This window comes from Anser brachyrhynchus (assembly GCF_964034855.1).
Source record: "Anser brachyrhynchus genome assembly, chromosome: 4".
Classification (NCBI taxonomy): Eukaryota; Metazoa; Chordata; class Aves; order Anseriformes; family Anatidae; genus Anser; species Anser brachyrhynchus.
Window position 1 is genome coordinate 37,112,226 of NC_137698.1, and position 27,191 is coordinate 37,139,416.

A 27,191-nucleotide genomic window follows, 5' to 3' on the forward strand; every position below is an offset into this window, starting at 1 on the left:
GAGTCCAGAGAGTGCACTGCCACCACTGGGGCTGCAGTGCAGTGAGTCCAGAGAGTGCACTGGCACCACTGGGGATGCAGTGCAGTGAGTCCAGAGAGTGCTCTGGCACCACTCGGGATGCACTGAAGTGAGTCCAGAGAGTGTACTGGCACCACTGGGGATGCAGTGCAGTGAGTCCAGAGAGTGCACTGGCAACACTGGGGTTGCAGTGCAGTGAGTCCAGAGAGTGCACTGGCACCACTGGGGATGCAGTGCAGTGAGTCCAGAGTGTGCACTGGCACGACTGGGAATGCAGTGCAGTGAGTCCAGAGATTGCACTGGCACCACTGGGGATGCACTTCAGTGAGTCCAGAGAGTGCACTGGCACCACAGGTGATGCACTGCAGTGAGTCCAGAGAGTGCACTGGCACCACTGGGGATGCAGTGCAGTGAGTCCAGAGAGTGCACTGGCACCACTGGGGATGCAGTGCAGTGAGTCCAGAGAGTGCACTGGCACCAGAGGGAATGCACTGCAGTGAGTCCAGTGAGTGCACTGGCACCACTGGGTATGCAGTGCAGTGAGTGCAGAGAGTGCACTGGCACAACTGGGGATGCAGTGCAGTGAGTCCAGAGAGTGCAGTGACACCACTGGGGATGCAGTGCAGTGAGTCCAGAGAGTGCACAGGCAGCACTGGGGATGCAGTGCAGTGAGTCCAAAGAGTGCACTGGCACGACTAGGGATGCAGTGCAGTGAGTGCAGAGAGTGCACTGGCACCACTGGGGATGCACTGCTGTGAGTCCAGAGAGTGCACTGGCAGCAGTGGGGATGCACTGCAGTGAGTCCAGAGAGTGCACTGGCAGCACTGGGGATGCACTGCAGTGAGTCCAGAGAGTGCAGTGGCACCACTGGGGATGCAGTGCAGTGAGTCCACAGAGTGCACTGGCACCACTGGGGATGCACTGCAGTGAGTCCAGAGAGTGCACTGGCACCACTGGGGATGCAGTGCAGTGAGTCCAGAGAGTGCACTGGCACCACTGGGGATGCACTGCAGTGAGTCCAGAGAGCGCACTGGCACCACTGGGGATGCACTGCAGTGAGTCCACAGAGTGCACTGGAACCACTGAGAATGCACTTAAGTGAGTCCAGAGAGTGCACTGGCACCACTGGGGATGCACTCCAGTGAGTCCAGAGAGTGCTCTAGCACCACTGGGGAATGCAGTGCAGTGAGTCCAGTGAGTACACTGGCACCACTGGGGATGCAGTGCAGTGAGTCAATAGAGTGCACTGGCACCACTGGGGATGCACTGCTGTGAGCCCAGAGAGTGCACTGGCACCACTGGGGATGCGGTGCCGGGAGTCCAGAGAGTGCTTTGGCACCACTGGGGATGCACTGCAGTTACTCCAGAGAGTGCACTGGCAACACTGGGGATGCAGTACAGTGAGTCCAGAGAGTGCACTGGCACCACTGGGGATGCACTGCAGTGAGTCCAGAGAGTGCACTGGCACCACTCAGGGTGCAGTGCGGTGAGTCCAGAGAATGCACTGGCACCAATGGGGATGCAGTGCAGTGAGTCCAGAGAGCGCACTGGCTCCACTGGGGATGCAGTGCAGTCAGTCCTGTGAGTGTACTGGCACCACTGGGGATGCAGTGCAGTGAGTCCAGAGAGTGCACTGGCACCACTGGGGATGCACTGCAGTGAGTCCAGAGAGTGCACTGGCACCACTGGGGATGCAGTGCAGTGAGTGCAGAGAGTGCACTGGCACGACTGGACATGCAGTGCAGTGAGTCCAGAGAGTGCAGTGGCACCACTGGGGATGCAGTGCAGTGAGTCCAGAGAGTGCACTGGCAGCACTGGGGATGCAGTGCAGTGAGTCCAGAGAGTGCACTGGCAATACTGGGGATGCAGTGCAGTGAGTCCAGAGAGTGCACTGGCACCACTGGGGCTGCAGTGCAGTGAGTCCAGAGAGTGCACTGGCACCATTGGGGATGCAGTGCAGTGAGTCCAGAGAGTGCTCTGGCACCACTGGGGATGCACTGAAGTGAGTCCAGAGAGTGCACTGGCACCACTGGGGATGCAGTGCAGTGAGTCCAGAGAGTGCACTGGCACCAGAGGGAATGAACTGCAGTGAGTCCAGTGAGTGCACTGGCACCACTGGGTATGCAGTGCAGTGAGTGCAGAGAGTGCACTGGCACAACTGGGTATGCAGTGCAGTGAGTCCAGAGAGTGCAGTGACACCACTGGGGATGCAGTGCAGTGAGTCCAGAGAGTGCACAGGCAGCACTGGGGATGCAGTGCAGTGAGTCCAAAGAGTGCACTGGCACCACTGGGGATGCAGTGCAGTGAGTCCAGAGAGTGCACTGGCACCACTGGGGATGCACTGCTGTGAGTCCAGAGAGTGCACTGGCAGCAGTGGGGATGCACTGCAGTGAGTCCAGAGAGTGCACTGGCACCACTGGGGATGCACTGCAGTGAGTCCAGAGAGTGCACTGGCACCACTGGGGATGCAGTGCAGTGAGTCCAGAGAGTGCAGTGGCACCACTGGGGATGCACTGCAGTGAGTCCAGAGAGTGCACTGGCAGCACAGGGGATGCAGTGCAGTGAGTCCAGAGAGTGCACTGGCACCACTGGGGATGCACTGCAGTGAGTCCAGAGAGCGCACTGGCACCACTGGGGATGCACTGCAGTGAGTCCACAGAGTGCACTGGAACCACTGAGAATGCACTTCAGTGAGTCCAGAGAGTGCACTGGCACCACTGGGAATGCACTGCAGTGAGTCCAGAGAGTGCACTAGCACCACTGGGGAATGCAGTGCAGTGAGTCCAGTGAGTACACTGGCACCACTGGGGATGCAGTGCAGTGAGTCAAGAGAGTGCACTGGCACCACTGGGGATGCAGTGCAGTGAGTCCAGAGAGTGCACTGGCAACACTGGGGTTGCAGTGCAGTGAGTCCAGAGAGTGCACTGGCACCACTGGGGATGCAGTGCAGTGAGTCCAGAGTGTGCACTGGCACGACTGGGAATGCAGTGCAGTGAGTCCAGAGATTGCACTGGCACCACTGGGGATGCACTTCAGTGAGTCCAGAGAGTGCACTGGCACCACAGGTGATGCACTGCAGTGAGTCCAGAGAGTGCACTGGCACCACTGGGGATGCAGTGCAGTGAGTCCAGAGAGTGCACTGGCACCACTGGGGATGCAGTGCAGTGAGTCCGGAGAGTGCACTGGCACCAGAGGGAATGCACTGCAGTGAGTCCAGTGAGTGCACTGGCACCACTGGGTATGCAGTGCAGTGAGTGCAGAGAGTGCACTGGCTCCACTGGGGATGGAGTGCAGTGAGTCCAGAGAGTGCAGTGACACCACTGGGGATGCAGTGCAGTGAGTCCAGAGAGTGCACAGGCAGCACTGGGGATGCAGTGCAGTGAGTCCAAAGAGTGCACTGGCACCACTAGGGATGCAGTGCAGTGAGTCCAGAGAGTGCACTGGCACCACTGGGGATGCACTGCTGTGAGTCCAGAGAGTGCACTGGCAGCAGTGGGGATGCACTGCAGTGAGTCCAGAGAGTGCACTGGCAGCACTGGGGATGCACTGCAGTGAGTCCAGAGAGTGCAGTGGCACCACTGGGGATGCAGTGCAGTGAGTCCAGAGAGTGCACTGGCACCACTGGGGATGCACTGCAGTGAGTCCAGAGAGTGCACTGGCACCACTGGGGATGCAGTGCAGTGAGTCCAGAGAGTGCACTGGCAGCACTGGGGATGCACTGCAGTGAGTCCAGTGAGTGTACTGGCACCACTGGGGATGCAGTGCAGTGAGTCCAGAGAGTGCACTGGCACCACTGGGGATGCACTGCAGTGAGTCCAGAGAGTGCACTGGCACCACTGGGGATGCAGTGCAGTCAGTCCAGAGAGTGCACTGGCACCACTGGGGATGCACTGCAGTGAGTCCAGAGAGCGCACTGGCACCACTGGGGATGCACTGCAGTGAGTCCACAGAGTGCACTGGAACCACTGAGAATGCACTTCAGTGAGTCCAGAGAGTGCACTGGCACCACTGGGGATGCACTCCAGTGAGTCCAGAGAGTGCACTAGCACCACTGGGGAATGCAGTGCAGTGAGTCCAGTGAGTACACTGGCACCACTGGGGATGCAGTGCAGTGAGTCAATAGAGTGCACTGGCACCACTGGGGATGCACTGCTGTGAGCCCAGAGAGTGCACTGGCACCACTGGGGATGCGGTGCCGGGAGTCCAGAGAGTGCTTTGGCACCACTGGGGATGCACTGCAGTTACTCCAGAGAGTGCACTGGCAACACTGGGGATGCAGTACAGTGAGTCCAGAGAGTGCACTGGCACCACTGGGGATGCAGTGCAGTGAGTCCAGAGAGTGCACTGGCACCACTCAGGGTGCAGTGCGGTGAGTCCAGAGAATGCACTGGCACCAATGGGGATGCAGTGCAGTGAGTCCAGAGAGCGCACAGGCTCTACTGGGGATGCAGTGCAGTCAGTCCTGTGAGTGTACTGGCACCACTGGGGATGCAGTGCAGTGAGTCCAGAGAGTGCACTGGCACCACTGGTGATGCACTGCAGTGAGTCCAGAGAGTGCACTGGCACCACTGGGGATGCACTGCAGTGAGTCCAGAGAGTGCACTGGCACCACTGGGGATGCAGTGCAGGGAGTGCAGAGAGTGCACTGGCACCACTGGACATGCAGTGCAGTGAGTCCAGAGAGTGCAGTGGCACCACTGGGGATGCAGTGCAGTGAGTCCAGAGAGTGCACTGGCAGCACTGGGGATGCACTGCAGTGAGTCCAGAGAGTGCACTGGCAATACTGGGGATGCAGTGCAGTGAGTCCAGAGAGTGCACTGGCACCACTGGGGCTGCAGTGCAGTGAGTCCAGAGAGTGCACTGGCACCACTGTGGATGCAGTGCAGTGAGTCCAGAGAGTGCTCTGGCACCACTGGGGATGCACTGAAGTGAGTCCAGAGAGTGCACAGGCACCACTGGGGATGCAGTGCAGTGAGTCCAGAGAGTGCACTGGCAACACTGGGGTTGCAGTGCAGTGAGTCCAGAGAGTGCACTGGCACCACTGGGGATGCAGTGCAGTGAGTCCAGAGTGTGCACTGGCACGACTGGGAATGCAGTGCAGTGAGTCCAGAGATTGCACTGGCACCACTGGGGATGCACTTCAGTGAGTCCAGAGAGTGCACTGGCACCACAGGTGATGCACTGCAGTGAGTCCAGAGAGTGCACTGGCACCACTGGGGATGCAGTGCAGTGAGTCCAGAGAGTGCACTGGCACCACTGGGGATGCAGTGCAGTGAGTCCAGAGAGTGCACTGGCACCAGAGGGAATGCACTGCAGTGAGTCCAGTGAGTGCACTGGCACCACTGGGGATGCACTGCAGTGAGTGCAGAGAGTGCAGTGGCACAACTGGGGATGCAGTGCAGTGAGTCCAGAGAGTGCAGTGACACCACTGGGGATGCACTGCAGTGAGTCCAGAGAGTGCACAGGCAGCACTGGGGATGCAGTGCAGTGAGTCCAAAGAGTGCACTGGCACCACTGGGGATGCAGTGCAGTGAGTCCAGAGAGTGCACTGGCACCACTGGGGATGCACTGCTGTGAGTCCAGAAAGTGCACTGGCAGCAGTGGGGATGCACTGCAGTGAGTCCAGAGAGTGCACTGGCACCACTGGGGATGCACTGCAGTGAGTCCAGAGAGTGCAGTGGCACCACTGGGGATGCAGTGCAGTGAGTCTAGAGAGTGCACTGGCACCACTGGGGATGCACTGCAGTGAGTCCAGAGAGTGCACTGGCACCACTGGGGATGCAGTGCAGTGAGTCCAGAGAGTGCACTGGCAGCACTGGGGATGCAGTGCAGTGAGTCCAGAGAGTGCACTGGCACCACTGGGGATGCACTGCAGTGAGTCCAGAGAGTGCACTGGCACCACTGGGGATGCACTGCAGTGAGTCCACAGAGTGCACTGGAACCACTGGGGATGCACTTCAGTGAGTCCAGAGAGTGCACTGGCACCACTGGGAATGCACTGCAGTGAGTCCAGAGAGTGCACTAGCACCACTGGGGAATGCAGTGCAGTGAGTCCAGTGAGTACACTGGCACCACTGGGGATGCAGTGCAGTGAGTCCAGAGAGTGCACTGGCACCACTGGGGATGCAGTGCAGTGAGTCCAGAGAGTGCACTGTCACCACTGGGGATGCAGTACAGTGAGTCCACAGAGTGCACTGGTACCAGTGGGGATGCAGTACAGTGAGTCCAGAGAGTGCAGTGGCACCACTGGGCATGCAGTGCAGTGAGTCCAGAGAGTGCACTGGCACCACTGGGGATGCACTTCAGTGACTCCAGAGAGTGCACTGGCACCACTGGGGATGCAGTGCAGTGAGTCCAAAGACTTCACTGGCAAAACTGGGGATGCAGTGCAGTGAGTCCAGAGAGTGCACTGGCACCACTGGGGATGCAGTGCAGTGAGTCCAGAGATTGCACTGGCACCACCGGGGCTGCAGTGCAGTGAGTCCAGAGAGTGCACTGGCACCACTGGGGATGCACTGCAGTGAGTCCAGAGAGTGCACTGGCACCACTGGTGATGCAGTACAGTGAGTCCAGAGAGTGCAGTGGCACCACTGGGGATGCACTGCAGTGAGTCCAGAGAGTGCACTGGCACCACTGGGGATGCACTACCGTGAGTCCAGAGATTGCACTGGCACCACTGGGGATGCAGTGCACTGAGTCCAGAGAGTGCACTGGCACCACTGGGGATGCAGTGCATTGAGTCCAGAGAGTGCACTGGCACAACTGGGGATGCACTTCAGTGACTCCAGAGAGTGCACTGACACCACTGGGGATGCAGTGCAGTGAGTCCAGAGAGTGCACTGGCACCACTGGGGATGCAGTGCAGTGAGTCCAGAGAGTGCTCTGGCACCACTGGGGATGCACTGCAGTGAGTCCAGAGAGTACACTGGCACCACTGGTGATGCAGTGCAGTGAGTCCAGAGAGTTCACTGGCACCACTGGGGATGCAGTCCAGTGAGTGCACTGGCACCACTGGGGATGCAGTGCAGTGACTGCAGAGAGTACACTGGCACCACCGGGGATTCACTGCAGTGAGTCCAGAGAGTGCACTGGCACCACCTGTGATGCAGTGCAGTGAGTCCAGTGAGTGCACTGGCACCACTGGGGATGCAGTGCTGTGACTCCAGAGAGCGCACTGGCACCACTGGGGATGCAGTGCAGTCAGTCCAGTGAGTGCACTGGTACCACTGGGGGTGCAGTACAGTGAGTCCAGAGAGTGCACTGACACCACTGGGGATGCACTGCAGTGAGTCCAGACAGTGCACTGGCACCACTGGGGATGCAGTGCAGTGAGTCCAGAGACTGCACTGGCACCACTGGGGATGCAGTGCAGTGAGACCAGAGAGTGCACTGGCACCACTGCGGATGCAGTGCAGTGAGTCCAGAGAGTGCACTGGCACCACTGGGGATGCACTGCAGTTAGTCCAGAGAGTGCACTGTCACCACTATGGATGCAGTACAGTGAGTCCACATAGTGCACTGGCACCAGTGGGGATGCAGTACAGTGAGTCCAGAGAGTGCACTGGCACCACTGGACATGCAGTGCAGTGAGTCCAGAGAGTGCACTGGCACCACTGGGGATGCACTTCAGTGACTCCACAGAGTGCACTGGCACCACTGGGGATGCAGTGCAGTGAGTCCAAAGACTTCACTGGCACCACTGGGGATGCAGTGCAGTGAGTCCAGAGAGTGCACTGGCACCACTGGGGATGCAGTGAAGTGAGTGCAGAGAGTGCACTGGCACCACTGGGGATGCACTTCAGTGAGTCCAGATAGTGTACTGACACCACTGGGGATGCGGTGCAGTGAGTCCAGAGAGTGCACTGGCACCACTGGGGATGCAGTGCAGTGAGTCCAGAGAGTGCTCTGGCACCACTGGGGATGCACTGCAGTGAGTCCAGAGACTGCACTGGCACCACTGGGGATGCAGTGCAATGAGTCCAGAGAGTGCACTGGCACCACTGGGGATGCAGTGCAGTGAGTCCAGAGATGCACTGGCACCACTGGTGATGCAGTCCAGTGAGTCCAGTGAATGCACTGGCACCACTGGGGATGCTGTGCAGTGAGTGCAGAGAGTGCACTGGCACCACCTGTGATGCACTGCAGTGTGTCCAGTGAGTGCACTGGCACCACTGGGGATGCAGTGCTGTGACTCCGGAGAGCGCAGTGGCACCACTGGGGATGCAGTGCAGTGAGTGCAGAGAGTGCAATGGCACCAATGGGGATGCAGTTCAGTGAGTCCAGAGAGTGCACTGGCACCACTGGAGATGCAGTGCAGTGAGTCCAGAGATTGCACTGGCACCACTGGGGATGCAGTGCTGTGACTCCAGAGAGTGCACTGGCACCACTGGGGATGCAGTGCAGTGAGTCCAGAGAGTGCACTGGCACCACTGGGGATGCACTGCAGTGAGTCCAGAGAGTGCACTGGCACCACTGGGGATGCAGTGCAGTGAGTCCAGAGAGTGCACTGGCACTACTGGGGCTGCAGTGCAGTGAGTCCAGAGAGTGCACTGGCACCACTGGGGATGCACTGCAGTGAGTCCAGAGATTGCACTGGCACCACTGGGGATGCAGTGCAGTGAGTCCAGAGAGTGCACTGGCACCACTGGGGATGCACTACAGTGAGTCCACAGAGTGCACTGGCACCACTGGGGATGCTCTGCAGTGAGTCCAGAGATTGCACTGGCACCACTGGGGATGCAGTGCAGTGAGTGCAGAGAGTGCACTGGCACCACTGGGGATGCACTTCAGTGAGTTCAGAGAGTGCACTTGCACCACTGGGGATGGGTTTCAAGCCAACTGCATTAACCGCTCATGCTTCTTTCTTATGAGACGTTAGTAAACCAATTACATAGCCTTGTCAAGACTAAATCACAGGTAAAAATCCTGTACATCTCATGTGGCCAACCACTCCCAACTAGGATTCCAAGAACCAGGAGGTTCGGTGAAAATAGGGCTAGTGCTATTAGAGGGGTGATTATTAGTGTAAGCCCTAAGCTGTCTTTAATGGAGAAGTATGGGTGGAATGGGATTTTGTCGCAGTCTGATACGATTCCTAGTGGGTTATTTGAGCCTGATTCGTGTAGGAAGGTTAGGTGGACTAGGGTGATTCCTGCAATTAGGAAGGGCAGTAGGAAGTGGATGGCGAAGAATCGGGTTAAGGTTGGATTGTCTACTGAGAATCCTCCTCAGGCTCATTCTACTAGAGTTTGCCCAATGTACGGGATGGCTGAGAATAGGTTGGTGATTACGGTGGCCCCTCAGAATGACATTTGTCCTCATGGTAGGACATACCCTACGAAGGCAGTTGCTATTAGGGTGAGTAGGAGGATTACTCCTGTGTTTCAGGTTTCTTTGTATAGGTAGGAGCCGTAGTAGAGGCCTCGTCCGATGTGTAAGTAGATGCAGATAAAGAAGAGCGAAGCACCGTTGGCGTGGAGGTTGCGGATGAGCCATCCGTACTGGACGTCTCGGCATGTGTGAGCTACTGAGGAGAAGGCGAGTGAAGTGTCTGCGGTGTAGTGTATGGCTAGTAGCAGGCCTGTTAGGATTTGTGTGGCTAAGCAGATGGCTAGAAGGGAGCCGAAGTTTCATCAGGCAGAGATGTTGGAGGGGGCGGGTAGGTCGATTAGGGAGTTGTTGATTATTTTTAGTAGGGGATGGGATTTGCGGATGTTAGGGGCCATTAGTGAGTCTGTGTGTTATTAGGATTATTACCAGGATGGAGAGGGCGAAGGATCCTAGGTAGGCCTTAATTAGCCCTGTGTGTATTGAGGTTGCGGCTTTGCTTGCGGCTACTTGTAGTTCAGCAAGGCCCTCTGGCCCTATTTTTTTGAGTCAGGAGAGGTCGATCAAGTGTAGGGCAATGTTTTGTCCCTTTTCTAGTAGGTTTTTGGAGAAGAATCGGTGTACTAGGGGGTTGAAGTACCCTAATGCAGAGGAGAAGTTTATGAGGGGGTTTGGTTTGGGGTGAGTGAGGGTGTGTGTTATGTTCGATAGTTCTAGGGCTAGGATGATTCCTAGGATTGTTATGAGGATGGCAGCGGTTTTGGTGATAAGGGGTATGGTTATTGGGGGGGTTTTGGTTGGTGTGATGAAAGAGGTAATGATTATTCCTGCTGTAATGCTGCCTAGGGCGAGTCGGGTTAGGGGGGCGGTGATTAGTGGGTTGTTTTCGTTTATTGATACTATTGGGGGGATTCGGGTTTGTCCAGCTTGGACTAGGATGGTTATGCGGATGCTGTAGGTTGCGGTGAATGCTGTGGCTATAAGGGTTAGGAGTAGGGCTCAAGTATTTAGGTATGATGTGTTTAAGCTTTCGATGATGAGGTCTTTTGAGTAGAATCCGGCTAGGAATGGGGTTCCTATCAGCGCCAGGTTTCCGATGGTTAGGCAGGAAGTAGTGACTGGGAGTATTTTCTGTAGGCCTCCTATCTTTCGGATATCTTGTTCTCCGTTTAGGTTGTGGATGATAGACCCTGAGCATAGGAATAGTATGGCTTTAAAGAAGGCATGGGTTGAGATGTGTAGGAAGGCTAGTTGTGGGAGGTTTAGTCCGATAGTGACTATTATTAGTCCTAGTTGGCTGGATGTTGAGAAAGCAATGATTTTTTTGATGTCATTTTGGGTTAGGGCGCATGTGGCAGCGAATAGGGTTGATAGAGCACCTAGGCATAGGCAGGCAGTTAGGGCTGTCTGGTTGGTGGCTAGCAGGGGGTGCATGCGGATGAGCAGGAAGATTCCGGCTACTACTATGGTACTGGAGTGCAGTAGGGCTGATACTGGGGTGGGGCCTTCTATTGCTGCGGGCAGTCATGGGTGGAGTCCAAATTGGGCGGATTTTCCTGCGGCTGCGAGGATTAATCCTATGAGGGGGAGGATTGGGGTTTGGTGGGGGTGTACGGCTTGTTGGATCTCTCAGGTGTTGAATGTTGAAGCTAGTCATGCTATGCTCAGGATCAGTCCGATGTCTCCGATTCGGTTGTAGATTACGGCTCGTAGGGCGGCGGTGTTGACATCTGCTCGGCCTTGTCATCAGCCGATGAGAAGGAAGGACATGATTCGTACTCCTTCCCAGCCTACGAATAGGAGGAATATGTTGTTTGCGGTTGTTAGGAGGAGTATGGCGACTAGGAATGTCAGTAGGTAGGTGAAAAATTTTGTTACGTATGGCTCTGAGGCCATGTATCATATGGCGAATTGTAGGATTGATCATGTTACAAATAGGGCGATTGGAAGAAATGTTATTGAGTATTGGTCTATTTTTAGGCTCAGGGGGATTTTAAAGTTTATAATGAATTTTCACTCCCAGTGGCAGGTGACAGATTCTACTCCCGAGTAGATGAATGCGGTTGTAGGGGCTAGGCTAATTAGGAATGCGGTTTTAACAGCGCGGGTGGTGGCTTGTGGGGTGTTTTTAAAGTTTTTAAATAGAAATGGCAGGATGATTGGGGTTAGGAGGATTGTCAGCGTGAGTAGTGTGAGGGAGTTGATTAGTAGTGTGGGGTTCACTCCTTTTACTTGGATTTGCACCAAGATGGGTGGTTCCTAAGACCAGTGGATTGCTGTTATCCTTTAAAAGTAAGGGGGCTGAGGTTTTAGGCTCAGATGTAAGAGTTAGCAGCTCTTGTTGGTTAAACCCTCCCCTCGGCAGGTAAGAAGGTTTGAACTTCTATTCTTAGAATCACAGTCTAATGTTTGGTTTAAACTATACTTGCATGAGGGGATTCCGGAGATCAGTTCGGGTTTGAGGATTAGGAGGAATATTGGGATAATGTGGAGTGTTATGAGCAGGTGTTCTCGCGTGGTTGAGTTTTGCATAGATGTGATGTGGGAGGGGATTGAGCCTCGTTGGGTCATTAGTAGTATGAATAAGGTGTAGGAGGCGGTTAGTAGGGTTGCGATTCCTGTTAGGATGATCGTGAAGGCAGATCAGTTGAATAAGGTGATTATAATGGTTAGCTCTGCTATGAGGTTTGTTGTTGGGGGTAAGGCTATGTTTGTTAGATTGGCCAGCAATCATCAGGTAGCTATGAGTGGTAGGAGAGGTTGTAGGCCTCGTGTGAGTAGTAGAATTCGGCTGTGCGTACGTTCATAGTTTGTGTTGGCTAGGCAGAATAGTATGGAGGAAGTTAGTCCATGGGAAATTATTAGGATCATTGCCCCTGAGAATGATCAGTGGGTTTGGATTATTCCTGCGGCGATAACTAGGCCTATGTGGCTAACGGATGAATAAGCGATTAGTGATTTTAGGTCTGTCTGTCGTAGGCAGATTGAGCTAGTCATTAGGGCGCCTCATAGGGCCAGGGTTAGGAAGGGGTAGTGCAGGAGGTTGGACAGTGGGCCCATAAATAGAGTGACTCGTATAATTCCGTATCCTCCTAGCTTTAGTAGTAGGGCGGCGAGGAGTATTGAGCCTGCGATGGGTGCTTCTACGTGGGCTTTTGGCAGTCAGAGGTGTAGGCCGTATAGTGGGGCTTTTACTATGAATGCTATGAGCAGTGCTAGACCTGATAGTATTCCTGTCCATGAGGTGGATAGGGTTGGGTGGGTTAGTTGTAGGGTTGGCAGGTGCAGGGTGCCAATTTTCACGTATAGGTGTATGATTGTGATTAGCAGGGGTAGAGAGCTTACTGGCGTGTAGAATAGCAGGTAGATGCCAGCGCTTAGGCGTTCTGGTTGGTTCCCCCATCGGGTGATTAAGATTAGGGTGGGAATGAGGGTTGCTTCAAATGAGATGTAAAATAGTGCTAGTTCTGTGGTGGAAAAGGCTAGTAGGATGAATGGCTGGACTGCGACTAAGGTTGAGATAAAGATTCGTTTGCGTTGTAGGGGTTCTTGTTGCAGGTGGTTTTGGCTTGCTATGATTATGAGTGGGAGTAGTCAGCAGGATAGTACTAGGAGGGGGGATGAGATTTGGTCAATTCCTGTTCAGTTGGATAAAAATTTGTAGGGGTAGTAGGTTGGGATTAATCACTGTAGGCTTAGGGCAGCGATTAGGAGGCTGTATAAGGTGGTGTTAGTCCATAGAAATTTTGGTGGAGACAGCAGGGCTGTTGGAAGAAGTATGATTGTGGGTAGGATGATTTTTAGCATTGCAGGAGGTTTAGGTTGTGTAGATGGTCGGAGCCATGTGTGCGGGTGGAGGCTACTAGGATGGCCAGGCCTGTGCCCGCCTCACACGCTGAGAAGGTTAGCATGAGAATTGGTACCATGGTGAATGAGGAGACTTGGTTTTCGATGGATCATATTGATAGGCCTACGAATATCGATAATATTATGCTTTCAAGGCATAGTAGGGCGGATACTAGGTGGGTTCGGTGGAAGGCTAGCCCTAGTCCGCTGAAAATGAAGGCTGAGTAGAAGCTTAAATGTAGGGGCGACATAAGAAAGTTACAGGGTTGGCTGTAATCTGCTGGGTCGAAACCAGCTATCTTTTTGGTTAGACTAACTTTCTGTTATTCTGCTCATTCTAGGCCCCGTTGAATTCACTCGTAGGCCAGTCCGAGTGTTAGGAGAAGGAGGATCACTACAGTTCAGGTGAGGGTCATTAGGGGGGATTGGAGTTGGACGGCTCATGGCAGGGGGAGTAGGAGGGCGATTTCTAGGTCGAATAGGACGAACAGGATGGCTACTGAGGAAGAATCGGACTGAGAATGGTAATCGAGCAGATCCAAGTGGGTCGAATCCACATTCGTACGGTGAGAGTTTCTCTGAGTCGGGGTTTATTTGGGCGAGTCAGAAGTTTAATGCGGTTAGGGCGGCGCTTAGGATTGATGATAGGGCGAATATGAACATGAGTGCGTTCATTGCTCTCCTCTGGGTTTATACCAGATTCTAGAGATTGGAAGTCAATTGTAATTAATATACTAGAAGAGCAAGATCCTCATCAGTAGATGGTTATGTAGAGGAATAGTCAGATGACGTCTACGAAGTGTCAGTATCAGGCTGCTGCCTCGAATCCGAAGTGGTGGTCTGATGTAAAGTGGAACTTGATCAGTCGGAAGAGGCAGACGGTCAGGAAGGAGGATCCGATGATTACGTGGAGTCCGTGGAATCCAGTGGCAACGAAGAAGGTAGATCCGTAGACGCTATCGGCGATTGAGAATGGGGCTTCGTGGTATTCTATTGCTTGTAGGGCTGTGAAGTAGAATCCCAGGAGGATCGTTAGGGTTAGGGCGTGGATGGCGTGTTTTCGGTTTCCTTCTGTGATGCTGTGATGGGCTCACGTTACGGTAACGCCTGAGGCTAGTAGGATGGCTGTGTTTAGTAGGGGGACTTCTATCGGGTTGAGTGGTTTAATTCCTGTTGGGGGTCATTGGCCTCCTAGTTCTGGGGTTGGGGCCAGGCTCGAGTGGAAGAACGCTCAGAAGAACCCTAAGAAGAAGAATGCTTCGGATGTGATGAAAAGGATTATGCCGTATCGTAGGCCTTTTTGGACTGTGGGAGTGTGATGGCCTTGGAAGGTGCTTTCTCGTACAATGTCTCGTCATCATTGGAGTATTACTAGGAGTATTGAGATGAGGCCTAGGGTTAGTAGTATGGATGAGTTGTAGTGGAATCACATGATTAATCCTGAGGTTGTGAGTAGGGCGGCGGCTGCCCCGAAGATTGGTCAAGGGCTTGGGTCAACTATGTGGTATGAGTGTGCTTGGTGTGCCATTAGATGTTTTCTTGTAAGTATAGGCTTAGAAGGAGCACGAAGACGTAGGCCTGGATTATGGCTACTGCTACTTCTAGGATGGTTAGGAGTAGTAGGATGATTATTGTTAGGATGGATACTGCAGGAAGGGTGGGTATTAATGCAATGGAGGCTGTAGAGATGAGTTGGATGAGTAAGTGTCCTGCTGTAAGGTTGGCTGTAAGGCGGACTCCGAGGGCTAGGGGGCGGATTAGTAGGCTGGTTGTTTCGATCAGGATTAGTGCGGGGATTAGGGGTGTAGGGGTACCTTCGGGTAATAGGTGGGCTAAAGAGGCTGATGGTTGGTTTCGTAGGCCTGTTAGTAGTGTGGCGAGCCATAGTGGGAAGGCTAGGGCTATGTTCATAGATAGTTGGGTGGTTGGGGTGAATGTATATGGAAGGAGGCCTAGAAGGTTGATTGTAAGAAGTATGATTATTAGGGATGTAAATATTATGGCTCATTTGTGGCCATTTTTGTTGAGTGGGACTATTAGTTGTTTTGTGATTAGGTGAAGGAGTCATGTTTGGATAGTAGAAAGGCGGTTGTTGATTCATCGGTTGTTTGGGGACGGGAATAGTAGGGCTGGGAAGAGTAGGGATAGTAGGATTAAGGGGATGCCGAATAGATTGGGGCTGGAAAATTGGTCAAAGAAGCTTAGGTTCATGGTCAGGATCATGGTGTGGGTTTGGTAGTGAGGGAGGTCTTATTTGATGGGGGGTTGGTTGTGGTGAAGGCTAGTAGTTTTGGTTGGATGAGGAGTGCTAGGGTTAATCAGGTTATAATTATGATTGAAAATCATGGTGCGGGGTTAAGCTGTGGCATATCATTAAGGAGGGGGAAGTCCCTCTTTGGCTAGCTTAAAAGGCTAGTGCTGTTGCATAGCTTCTTAATGATTAGGATGATGATAGAAGGGACGATCAGGCCTCGAAATGTGGGAGTGGGGTTGATTCTACTACAATGGGTATGTAGCTGTGATTAGCCCCGCAAATTTCTGAGCATTGTCCGTAAAAAATCCCAGGCCGGGTGGTAATGAATGAAGTTTGGTTTAGTCGGCCTGGGATTGCGTCTGTTTTAACTCCGAGCGTTGGGACTGCTCAGGAGTGGAGTACGTCTCCTGCAGTAATGATCACGCGGATGGGGGATTCTATTGGGATAACTACGCGGTGGTCAACTTCTAGCAGTCGGAAGTGGCCGTTGGGTAAGTCTGGGGTGGGCACTATGTAGGAGTCGAATGATAGGTCTTTGAAGTCTGTGTATTCGTAGCTTCAGTATCATTGGTGGCCGATGGCTTTTAGGGTGAGGTCTGGTTCATCGATTTTGTCCATTATGTAGAGGATTTGTAGGGATGGGAGGGCGAGGAGTACCAGGACGATAGCAGGTAGGATTGTCCAGATCAGCTCTACTTCTTGGGCGTCTACAGCATTGGACGAGAGTTTTTCTGTTAGTATGTGGGCTAAAAGGTAGAGAACTAGGCTGCAGATAGCTAGGGCAACGATTAGGGCGTGGTCGTGGAATTCAACGAGTTCTTCTATGATGGGTGATGAGGCGTCTTGGAATCCTAGTTGGGAGTGGTTGGCCACATGAGATGTACAGGATTTTTACCTGTGATTTAGTCTTGACAAGGCTATGTAATTGGTTTACTAACGTCTCATAAGAAAGAAGCATGAGCGGTTAATGCAGTTGGCTTGAAACCAGCATGTGAGGGTTCGATTCCTTCCTTTCTTGTACTTGGACGAAGGCCGGTTCCTCGAAAGTATGGTATGGGGGAGGGCAGCCGTGGATTCATTCAACGTTTGTGGTAGTTAGTTCTGGTTGTAGGACTTTTCGTTTGGCCGGAAAGGCTTCTCAGATGATGAATATTAGTATGATTACGGCTACTATTGAGATTAGGGAGCCGATGGAGGAAATGGTGTTTCATAGTGTGTAGGCGTCGGGATAGTCCGAGTATCGTCGGGGTATTCCTGCTAGGCCTAGGAAGTGCTGGGGGAAGAACGTTAGGTTTACTCTTGTAAATATTACCCCGAAGTGGGCTTTTGCTCATGTTTGGTGTAGGGTAAACCCAGTGAGTAGTGGGAATCAGTGAGTAAATCCTGCTAGAATGGCAAAGACGGCGCCTATGGATAGGACGTAGTGGAAGTGGGCAACTACGTAGTACGTGTCGTGCAGGGCGATGTCTAGGGAAGAGTTTGCAAGAACGATTCCTGTTAATCCTCCGATGGTAAATAGGAAGATAAATCCTAGAGCTCATAGTATTGGGGGGGTCTCATTTGATTGTTCCTCCGTGCAGGGTGGCTAGTCAGCTAAATACTTTGATTCCGGTAGGGATGGCAATGATTATAGTGGCTGATGTAAAGTAGGCTCGGGTATCAACGTCTATTCCTACTGTAAACATGTGGTGAGCTCAGACGATGAATCCTAGGAAGCCGATGGATAGTATGGCTCAGACTATTCCCATGTAGCCGAAGGGCTCCTTTTTGCCTGAGTAGTACGTGACTACGTGTGAGATGATTCCGAACCCCGGTAGGATCAGAATATAGACTTCTGGGTGTCCGAAGAATCAGAATAGGTGTTGGTACAGGATTGGGTCTCCTCCTCCAGCGGGGTCGAAGAATGTGGTGTTTAGGTTTCGATCAGTTAGTAATATTGTAATACCGGCGGCGAGTACGGGGAGTGATAGAAGGAGTAGGATGGCGGTAATTAGTACGGATCAGACAAATAGTGGGGTTTGGTATTGTGAGAGTGCGGGGGGTTTTATGTTGATGGCTGTGGTGATAAAGTTGATGGCCCCAAGGATGGAGGAGATACCGGCTAAGTGGAGTGAGAAGATAGCCAGGTCTACTGAAGCTCCGGCGTGGGCAAGGTTACCTGCTAGGGGAGGGTAGACAGTTCAGCCTGTGCCGGCGCCAGCTTCTACAGTGGATGAGACTAGTAGTAGGAGGAATGATGGGGGGAGGAGTCAAAAGCTTATGTTGTTTATTCGCGGGAATGCTATGTCGGGGGCACCGATTATGAGGGGGACTACTCAGTTGCCGAATCCTCCGATCATGAGCGGATGCAGTGCAGTAAGTCCAGAGAGTGCACTGGCACCACTGGGCATGCAGTGCAGTGAGTCCAGAGAGTGCACTGGCACCACTGGGGATGCACTTCAGTGACTCCAGAGAGTGAACTGGCACCACTGGGGATGCAGTGCAGTGAGTCCAAAGACTTCACTGGCAAAACTGGGGATGCAGTGCAGTGAGTCCAGAGAGTGCACTGGCACCACTGGGGATGCACTTCAGTGACTCCAGAGAGTGCACTGGCACCACTGGGGATGCAGTGCAGTGAGTCCAGAGATTGCACTGGCACCACCGGGGCTGCAGTGCAGTGAGTCCAGAGAGTGCACTGGCACCACTGGGGATGCAGTGCAGTGAGTCCAGAGAGTGCACTGGCACCACTGGTGATGCAGTACAGTGAGTCCAGAGAGTGCACTGGCACCACTGCGGATGCACTGCAGTGAGTCCAGAGAGTGCACTGGCACCACTGGGGATGCACTACAGTGAGTCCAGAGATTGCACTGGCACCACTGGGGATGCAGTGCACTGAGTCCAGAGAGTGCACTGGCACCACTGGGGATGCAGTGCATTGAGTCCAGAGAGTGCACTGGCACAACTGGGGATGCACTTAAGTGAGTCCAGAGAGTGCACTGACACGACTGGGGATGCAGTGCAGTGAGTCCAGAGAGTGCACTGGCACCACTGGGGATGCAGTGCAGTGAGTCCAGAGAGTGCATTGGCACCACTGGGGATGCAGTGCAGTGAGTCCAGAGAGTGCACTGGCACCACTGGGGATGCAGTGCAGTGAGTCCAGAGAGTGCACTGGCACCACTGGGGATGCAGTCCAGTGAGTCCAGTGAGTGCACTGGCACCACTGGGGATGCAGCGCAGTGACTGCAGAGAGTACACTGGCACCACCGGGGATTCACTGCAGTGAGCCCAGAGAGTGCACTGGCACCACCTGTGATGCAGTGCAGTGAGTCCAGAGTGTGCACTGGCACCACTGGGGGTGCAGTACAGTGAGTCCAGAGAGTGCACTGACACCACTGGGGATGCAGTCCACTCATTCACTGGACTCACTGGACTGCATCACCAGTGGTGCCAGTGCACTCTCTGGACTCAATGCACTACATCCCCTGTGGTGCCAGTGCACTCTCTCGACTCACTGCACTGCATCCCCAGTGGTGCCAATGCACTCTCTGGACTCACTGCACTGCATCCCCAGTGGTGCCAGTGAAGTCTCTGGACTCACTGCACTGCATCCCCAGTGGTGCCAGTGCACTCTCTGGACTCACTGCACTGCATCCCCAGTGGTGCCAGTGAAGTCTCTGGACTCACTGCACTGCATCCCCAGTGCTGCCAGTGCACTCTCTGGACTCACTGCACTGCATCCCCAGTGGTGCCAGTGCACTCTCTGGACTCACTGCACTGCATCCCCAGTGGTGCCAGTGCACTCTCTGGACTCACTGCACTGCATCCCCAGTAGTGCCAGTGTACTCTCTGGACTCACTGCAGTGCATCCCCAGTGGTGCCAGTGCACTCTCAGGACTCACTGCACTGCATCCCCAGTGGTGCCAGTGTACTCTCTGGACTCACTGCACTGCATCCCCAGTAGTGACAGTGCACTCTCTGGACTCACTGCAGTGCATCCCCAGTGGTGCCAGTGCACTCTCTGGACTCACTGCACTGCATCCCCAGTGCTGCCAGTGCACTCTCTGGACTCACTGCACTGCATCCCCAGTGGTGCCAGTGCACTCTCTGGACTCACTGCACTGTATCCCCAGTGGTGCCAGTGCACTCTGTGGACTCACTGAAGTGCATCCCCAGTGGTGACAGTGCACTCTCTGGACTCACTGCAGTGCATCCCCAGTGGTGCCAGTGCACTCTCTGGACTCACTGCAGTGCATCCCCACTGGTGCCAGTGCACTCTCTGGACTCACTGCACTGCATCCCCAGTGGTGCCAGTGCTCTCTCTGGAGTAACTGCAGTGCATCCCCACTGGTGCCAAAGCACTCTCTGGACTCACTGCAGTGCATCCCCAGTGGTGCCGCTGCACTCTCTGGACTCACTGCAGTGCATCCCCAGTGGTGCCAGTGCACTCTCTGGACTCATTGAAGTGCATTCTCAGTGGTGCCAGTGCACTCTCTGGACTCACTGCACTGCATCCCCAGTGGTGCCAGTACACTCTCTGGACTCACTGCACTGCATCCCCAGTGGTGCCAGTGCACTCTCTGGACTCACTAAACTGCATCCCCAGTGGTGCCACTGCACTCTCTGGACTCACTGCACTGCATCCCCAGTGGTGCCAGTGCACTCTCTGGACTCACTGCAGTGCATCCCCAGTGGTGCCACTGCACTCTCTGGACTCACTGCAGTGCATCCCCAGTGGTGCCAGTGCACTCTCTGGACTCACTGCAGTGCATCCCCAGTGGTGCCAGTACACTCACTGGACTCACTGCACTGCATCCCCAGTGGTGCCAGTGCACTCTCTGGACTCACTAAACTGCATCACCAGTGGTGCCACGGCACTCTCTGGACTCACTGCACTGCATCCCCAGTGGTGCCAGTGCACTCACTGGACTGACTGCAGTGCATCCCCACTGGTGCCAGTGCACTCTCTGGGCTCACTAGAGTGCATCCCCAGTGGTGCCAGTGCACTCTCTGGACTCACTGCACTGCATCCCCAGTGGTGCCTGTGCGCTCTCTGGAGTCACAGCACTGCATTCTCAGTGGTGCCAGTGCACTCTCTGGACTCACTGCACTGCATCCCCAGTGGTGCCAGTGCACTCTCTGGACTCACTGAACTGCATCCCCAGTGGTGCCAGTGCACTCTCTGGACTCACTGCACTGCATCCCCAGTGCTGCCAGTGCACTCTCTGGACTCACTGCACTGCATCCCCAGTGGTGCCAGTGCACTCTCTGGACTCACTGCACTGCTTCCCCAGTGGTGCCAGTGCACTCTCTGGAGTCACTGCACTGCATCCCCAGTAGTGACAGTGCACTCTCTGGACTCACTGCAGTGCATCCCCAGTGTTGCCAGTGCACTCTCTGGACTCACTGCACTGCTTCCCCAGTGTTTCCAGTGCACTCTTTCGAGTCACTGCAGTGCCTCCCCAGTGGTGCCAGTGCACTCTCTGGACTCACTGCAGTGCATCCCCAGTGGTGCCAGTGCACTCTCTGGAGTCACTGCAGTGCATCCCCAGTGGTGCCAGTGCAATCTCTGGACTCACTGCACTGCATCCCCAGTGGTGCCAGTTCACTCTCTGGACTCACTGAAGTGCATTCTCTGTGGTGCCAGTGCACTCTCTGGACTCACTGCACTGCATCACCAGTGGTGCCAGTGCACTCTCTGGACTCACTGAACTGCATCCCCAGTGGTGCCAGTGCAATCTCTGGACTCACTGCAGTGCATCCCCAGTGGTGCCAGTGCACTCTCTGGACTCACTGCACTGCATCCCCAGTAGTGACAGTGCACTCTCTGGACTCACTGCAGTGCATCCCCAGTGGGGCCAGTGCACTCTCTGGACTCACTGCGCTGCATCCCCAGTGGTGCCAGTGCACTCTCTGGACTCACTGCACTGCATCGCCAGTGCACTCTCAGGACTCACTGCAGTGCATCCCCAGTGGTGCCAGTGCACTCTCTGGACTCACTGCACTGCATCCCCAGTGGTGCCAGTGCACTCTCTGGACTCACTGCACTGCACCCCAATGCTGCCTGTGCACTCTCTGGCGTCACTGCACTGCATCCCCCGTGGTGCAAGTGCAGTCTCTGGACTCACTGGAGTGCATCACCTGTGGTGCCAGTGCACTCTCTGGACTCACTGCACTGCATCCCCAGTGCTGCCAGTGCACTCTCTGGACTCACTGCACTGCATCACCTGTGGTGCTAGTGCACTCTCTGGACTCACTGCACCGCATCCGCAGTGGTGCCAGTGCACTCTCTAGAGTCACTGCGCTGCATCCCCAGTTGTGCCAGTGCACTCTCTGGACTCACTGCAGCGCATCACCAGTGGTGCCAGTGCGCTCTCTGGAGTGACTGCAGTGCATCCCCAGTGGTGCCAGTGCACTCTCTGGACTCGCGTCACTGCATCCCCAGTGGTGCCAGTGCACTCTCTGGACTCACTGAAGTGCATCCCCGTTGGAGCCAGTGCACTCTCTGGACTCACTGCAGTGCATTCCCGGTGGTGCCAGTGCACTCTCTGGACTCACTGCAGTGCATCCCCAGTGGAGCCAGTGCACTCTGGACTCACTGCAGTGCATCCCCAGTGGAGCCAGTGCACTCTCTGGACTCACTGCACTGCATACCCAGTGGTGCCAGTGCACTCTCTGGACTCACTGTACTGCATCCCCAGTGGTGCCAGTGCACTCTCTGGACTCACCGCACTGCACCCTGAGTGGTGCCAGTGCACTCTCTGGACTCACTGCACCGCATCCCCTGTGGTGCCAGTGCACTCTCTGGACTCACTGTACTGCATCCCCAGTGGTGCCAAAGCACTCTCTGGACTCCCGCCACCGCATCCCCAGTGGTTCCAGTGCACTCTCTGGACTCACTGCACTGTATCCCCAGTGGTGCCAGTGCACTCTCTGGACTCACTGCAGGGCATCCCCAGTGGTGCCAGTGCACTCTCTGGACTCGCGTCAATGCATCCCCAGTGGTGCTAATTCACTCTGGACTCACTGCACTGCATCCCGAGTGGTGCCAGTGCACTCTCTGGACTCACTGCAGTGCATCCCCAGTGGTGCCAGTGCACTCTCTGTACTCACTGCAGTGCATCCCTAGTGGTGCCAGTGCACTCTCTGGACTCACTGCACTGCATCCCCTGTGCTGCCATTGCTCTCTCTGGACTCACTGCACTGCATCCACAGTGGTGCCAGTGCACTCTCTGGACTCACTGCAGTGCATCACCAGTGGTGCCAGTACACTCTCTGGACACACTGAAGTGCATTGTCAGTGGTGCCAGTGCACTCTCTGGACTCACTGCACTGAAGCCCCAGTGGTGCCAGTACACTCACTGGACTCACTGCACTGCATCCCTAGTGGTGCCAGGGCACTCTCTGCAGACACTGCAGTGCATCCCCAAAGGTGACAGTGCACTCTCTGGACTCACTGCACTGCATCCCCAGTGGTGCCAGTGCACTCTCTGGACTCACTGCACTACTCCAGCCGCGGCAGTCACTCCAGCCGCGATAGCCCTCCAGCCTCGGCAGCCGCGGCAGCCGCGGCAGCCGCTCCAGCCGCGGCAGCCGCTCCGTCCGCGGCATACGCGGCAGACTCTCCAACCGCGGCAGCCGCACCAGCCGCGGAAGCCGCGGCAGCCGCTCCAAACGCGGCAGGCGCTCCAACCGCGGCAACCGCTCCAGCCGTGGCAGCCGGTCCACTCGGTAGCGGCTGGAGCGGCTGCCGCGGCTGGAGCGGCTGCCGCGGATGGAGAGGCTGGCGCGGCTGGAGGGGCTGGAGCGGCTGCCGCGGCTGGAGCGGCTGGAGCGGCTGCCGCGGCTGGAGCGTCTGCCGCGGCTGGAGGGGCTACCGCGGGGTTGACTCGGCTGAGCGGATGCCGAGGCTGGAGCGGCACTCTCTGGACTCACTGAAATGCATCCCCAGTGGTGCTAGTGCAATCTCTGGACTCACTGCACCGCATTCCCACTGGTGTCAGTGCACTCTGTGGACTCACTGCACTGCATCCCCAGTGGTGCCAAAGCACTCTCTGGACTCCGGGCACCGCATCCCCCGTGGTGTCAGTGCACTCTCTGGACTCCCGGCACCGTATCCCCAGTGGTGCCAGTGCATTCTCTGGACTCACTGCAGTGCATCCCCAGTGGTGCCAGTGCACTCTCAGGACTCACTGCACTGCATCCCCAGTGGTGCCAGTGCACTCTCTGGACTCACTGCACTGCATCCCCAGTAGTGACAGTGCACTCTCTGGACTCACTGCAGTGCATCCCCAGTGGTGCCAGTGCACTCTCTGGACTCACTGCACTGCATCCCCAGTGGTGCCAGTGCACTGTCTGGACTCACTGCACTGCATCCCCAGTGGTGCCAGTGCACTCTCTGGACTCACTGCACTGCATCCCCAGTGGTGCCAGTGCACTCTCTGCACTCACTTCTCTGCATTCCCAGTGGTGCCAGTGCACTCTCTGGACTCACTGCACTGCATCCACAGTGGTGCCAGTGCAATCTCTGGACTCACTGCAGTGCATCACCAGTGGTGCCAGTGCACTCTCTGGACTCACTGCAGTGCATCCCCAGTGGTGCCAGTGCACTCTCTGGACTCACTGCAGTGCATCCCCAGTGGTGCCAGTGCACTCTCTGGACTCACTGCACTGCATCACCAGTGGTGCAAGTGCACTCTCTCGAGTCACTGCACTACATCCCTAGTGGTGCCAGTGCACTCACTGGACTCACTGTACTGCATCATCTGTGGTGCCAGTGCACTCTCTGGACTCACTGCAATGCATCCCCAGTGGTTCCAGTGCACTCTCTGGACTCACTGCACTGCATCCCCAGTGGTGCCAGTGCACTCTCTGGACTCACTGCACTGTATCCCCAGTGGTGCCAGTGCACTCTCTGGACTCACTGCACTGCATCCCCGGTGGTGCCAGTGCAGTCTGTGGAGTAACTGCACTGCATCCCCACTGGTGCCAGAGCACTCTCTGGACTCCCAGCACCGCATCCCCAGTGGTGCCAGTGCACTCTCTGGACTCACTGCACTGCATCCCCAGTGGTGCCAGTGCACTCTCTGGACTCACTGCACTGCACCCCAATGCTGCCTGTGCACTCTCTGGCGTCACTGCACTGCATCCCCCGTGGTGCAAGTGCAGTCTCTGGACTCACTGGAGTGCATCACCTGTGGTGCCAGTGCACTCTCTGGACTCACTGCACTGCATCCCCAGTGCTGCCAGTGCACTCTCTGGACTCACTGCACTGCATCACCTGTGGTGCTAGTGCACTCTCTGGACTCACTGCACCGCATCCGCAGTGGTGCCAGTGCACTCTCTGGACTCACTGCGCTGCATCCCCAGTTGTGCCTGTGCACTCTCTGGACTCACTGCAGCGCATCCCCAGTGGTGCCAGTGCGCTCTCTGGAGTGACTGCAGTGCATCCCCAGTGGTGCCAGTGCACTCTCTGGACTCGCGTCACTGCATCCCCAGTGGTGCCAGTGCACTCTCTGGACTCACTGAAGTGCATCCCCGTTGGAGCCAGTGCACTCTCTGGACTCACTGCAGTGCATTCCCGGTGGTGCCAGTGCACTCTCTGGACTCACTGCAGTGCATCCCCAGTGGAGCCAGTGCACTCTGGACTCACTGCAGTGCATCCCCAGTGGAGCCAGTGCACTCTCTGGACTCACTGCACTGCATACCCAGTGGTGCCAGTGCACTCTCTGGACTCACTGTACTGCATCCCCAGTGGTGCCAGTGCACTCTCTGGACTCACCGCACTGCACCCTGAGTGGTGCCAGTGCACTCTCTGGACTCACTGCATCGCATCCCCTGTGGTGCCAGTGCACTCTCTGGACTCACTGTACTGCATCCCCAGTGGTGCCAAAGCACTCTCTGGACTCCCGCCACCGCATCCCCAGTGGTTCCAGTGCACTCTCTGGACTCACTGCACTGTATCCCCAGTGGTGCCAGTGCACTCTCTGGACTCACTGCAGGGCATCCCCAGTGGTGCCAGTGCACTCTCTGGACTCGCGTCAATGCATCCCCAGTGGTGCTAATTCACTCTGGACTCACTGCACTGCATCCCGAGTGGTGCCAGTGCACTCTCTGGACTCACTGCACTGCATCCCCAGTGGTGCCAGTGCACTCTCTGTACTCACTGCAGTGCATCCCTAGTGGTGCCAGTGCACTCTCTGGACTCACTGCACTGCATCCCCTGTGCTGCCATTGCTCTCTCTGGACTCACTGCACTGCATCCACAGTGGTGCCAGTGCACTCTCTGGACTCACTGCAGTGCATCACCAGTGGTGCCAGTACACTCTCTGGACACACTGAAGTGCATTGTCAGTGGTGCCAGTGCACTCTCTGGACTCACTGCACTGAAGCCCCAGTGGTGCCAGTACACTCACTGGACTCACTGCACTGCATCCCTAGTGGTGCCAGGGCACTCTCTGCAGACACTGCAGTGCATCCCCAAAGGTGACAGTGCACTCTCTGGACTCACTGCACTGCATCCCCAGTGGTGCCAGTGCACTCTCTGGACTCACTGCACTACTCCAGCCGCGGCAGTCACTCCAGCCGCGATAGCCCTCCAGCCTCGGCAGCCGCGGCAGCCGCGGCAGCCGCTGCAGCCGCGGCAGCCGCTCCGTCCGCGGCATACGCGGCAGACTCTCCAACCGCGGCAGCCGCACCAGCCGCGGAAGCCGCGGCAGCCGCTCCAAACGCGGCAGGCGCTCCAACCGCGGCAACCGCTCCAGCCGTGGCAGCCGGTCCACTCGGTAGCGGCTGGAGCGGCTGCCGCGGCTGGAGCGGCTGGAGCGGCTGCCGCGGCTGGAGCGGCTGCCGCGGATGGAGAGGCTGGCGCGGCTGGAGGGGCTGGAGCGGCTGCCGCGGCTGGAGCGGCTGGAGCGGCTGCCGCGGCTGGAGCGTCTGCCGCGGCTGGAGGGGCTACCGCGGGGTTGACTCGGCTGAGCGGATGCCGAGGCTGGAGCGGCACTCTCTGGACTCACTGAAATGCATCCCCAGTGGTGCTCGTGCAATCTCTGGACTCACTGCACCGCATTCCCACTGGTGTCAGTGCACTCTGTGGACTCACTGCACTGCATCCCCAGTGGTGCCAAAGCACTCTCTGGACTCCGGGCACCGCATCCCCCGTGGTGTCAGTGCACTCTCTGGACTCCCGGCACCGTATCCCCAGTGGTGCCAGTGCATTCTCTGGACTCACTGCAGTGCATCCCCAGTGGTGCCAGTGCACTCTCAGGACTCACTGCACTGCATCCCCAGTGGTGCCAGTGCACTCTCTGGACTCACTGCACTGCATCCCCAGTAGTGACAGTGCACTCTCTGGACTCACTGCAGTGCATCCCCAGTGGTGCCAGTGCACTCTCTGGACTCACTGCACTGCATCCCCAGTGGTGCCAGTGCACTGTCTGGACTCACTGCACTGCATCCCCAGTGGTGCCAGTGCACTCTCTGGACTCACTGCACTGCATCCCCAGTGGTGCCAGTGCACTCTCTGCACTCACTTCTCTGCATTCCCAGTGGTGCCAGTGCACTCTCTGGACTCACTGCACTGCATCCACAGTGGTGCCAGTGCAATCTCTGGACTCACTGCAGTGCATCACCAGTGGTGCCAGTGCACTCTCTGGACTCACTGCAGTGCATCCCCAGTGGTGCCAGTGCACTCTCTGGACTCACTGCAGTGCATCCCCAGTGGTGCCAGTGCACTCTCTGGACTCACTGCACTGCATCACCAGTGGTGCAA

General features: G+C 55.9%; 1 long non-coding RNA gene across 1 annotated transcript in view; it reads left to right on the top strand.

Moving 5' to 3' along the window:
* LOC308193722 overlaps window positions 1-16,924 on the top strand; it is a 203,951-nt gene extending 187,027 nt beyond the window's left edge. The window contains exon 2 of the long non-coding RNA XR_013949874.1: window positions 14,752-16,924. This is a non-coding gene — a long non-coding RNA (uncharacterized lncRNA). The remainder of the gene's footprint in view (window positions 1-14,751) is intronic.
* The last annotated feature ends 10,267 nt before the right edge of the window (window positions 16,925-27,191 follow it).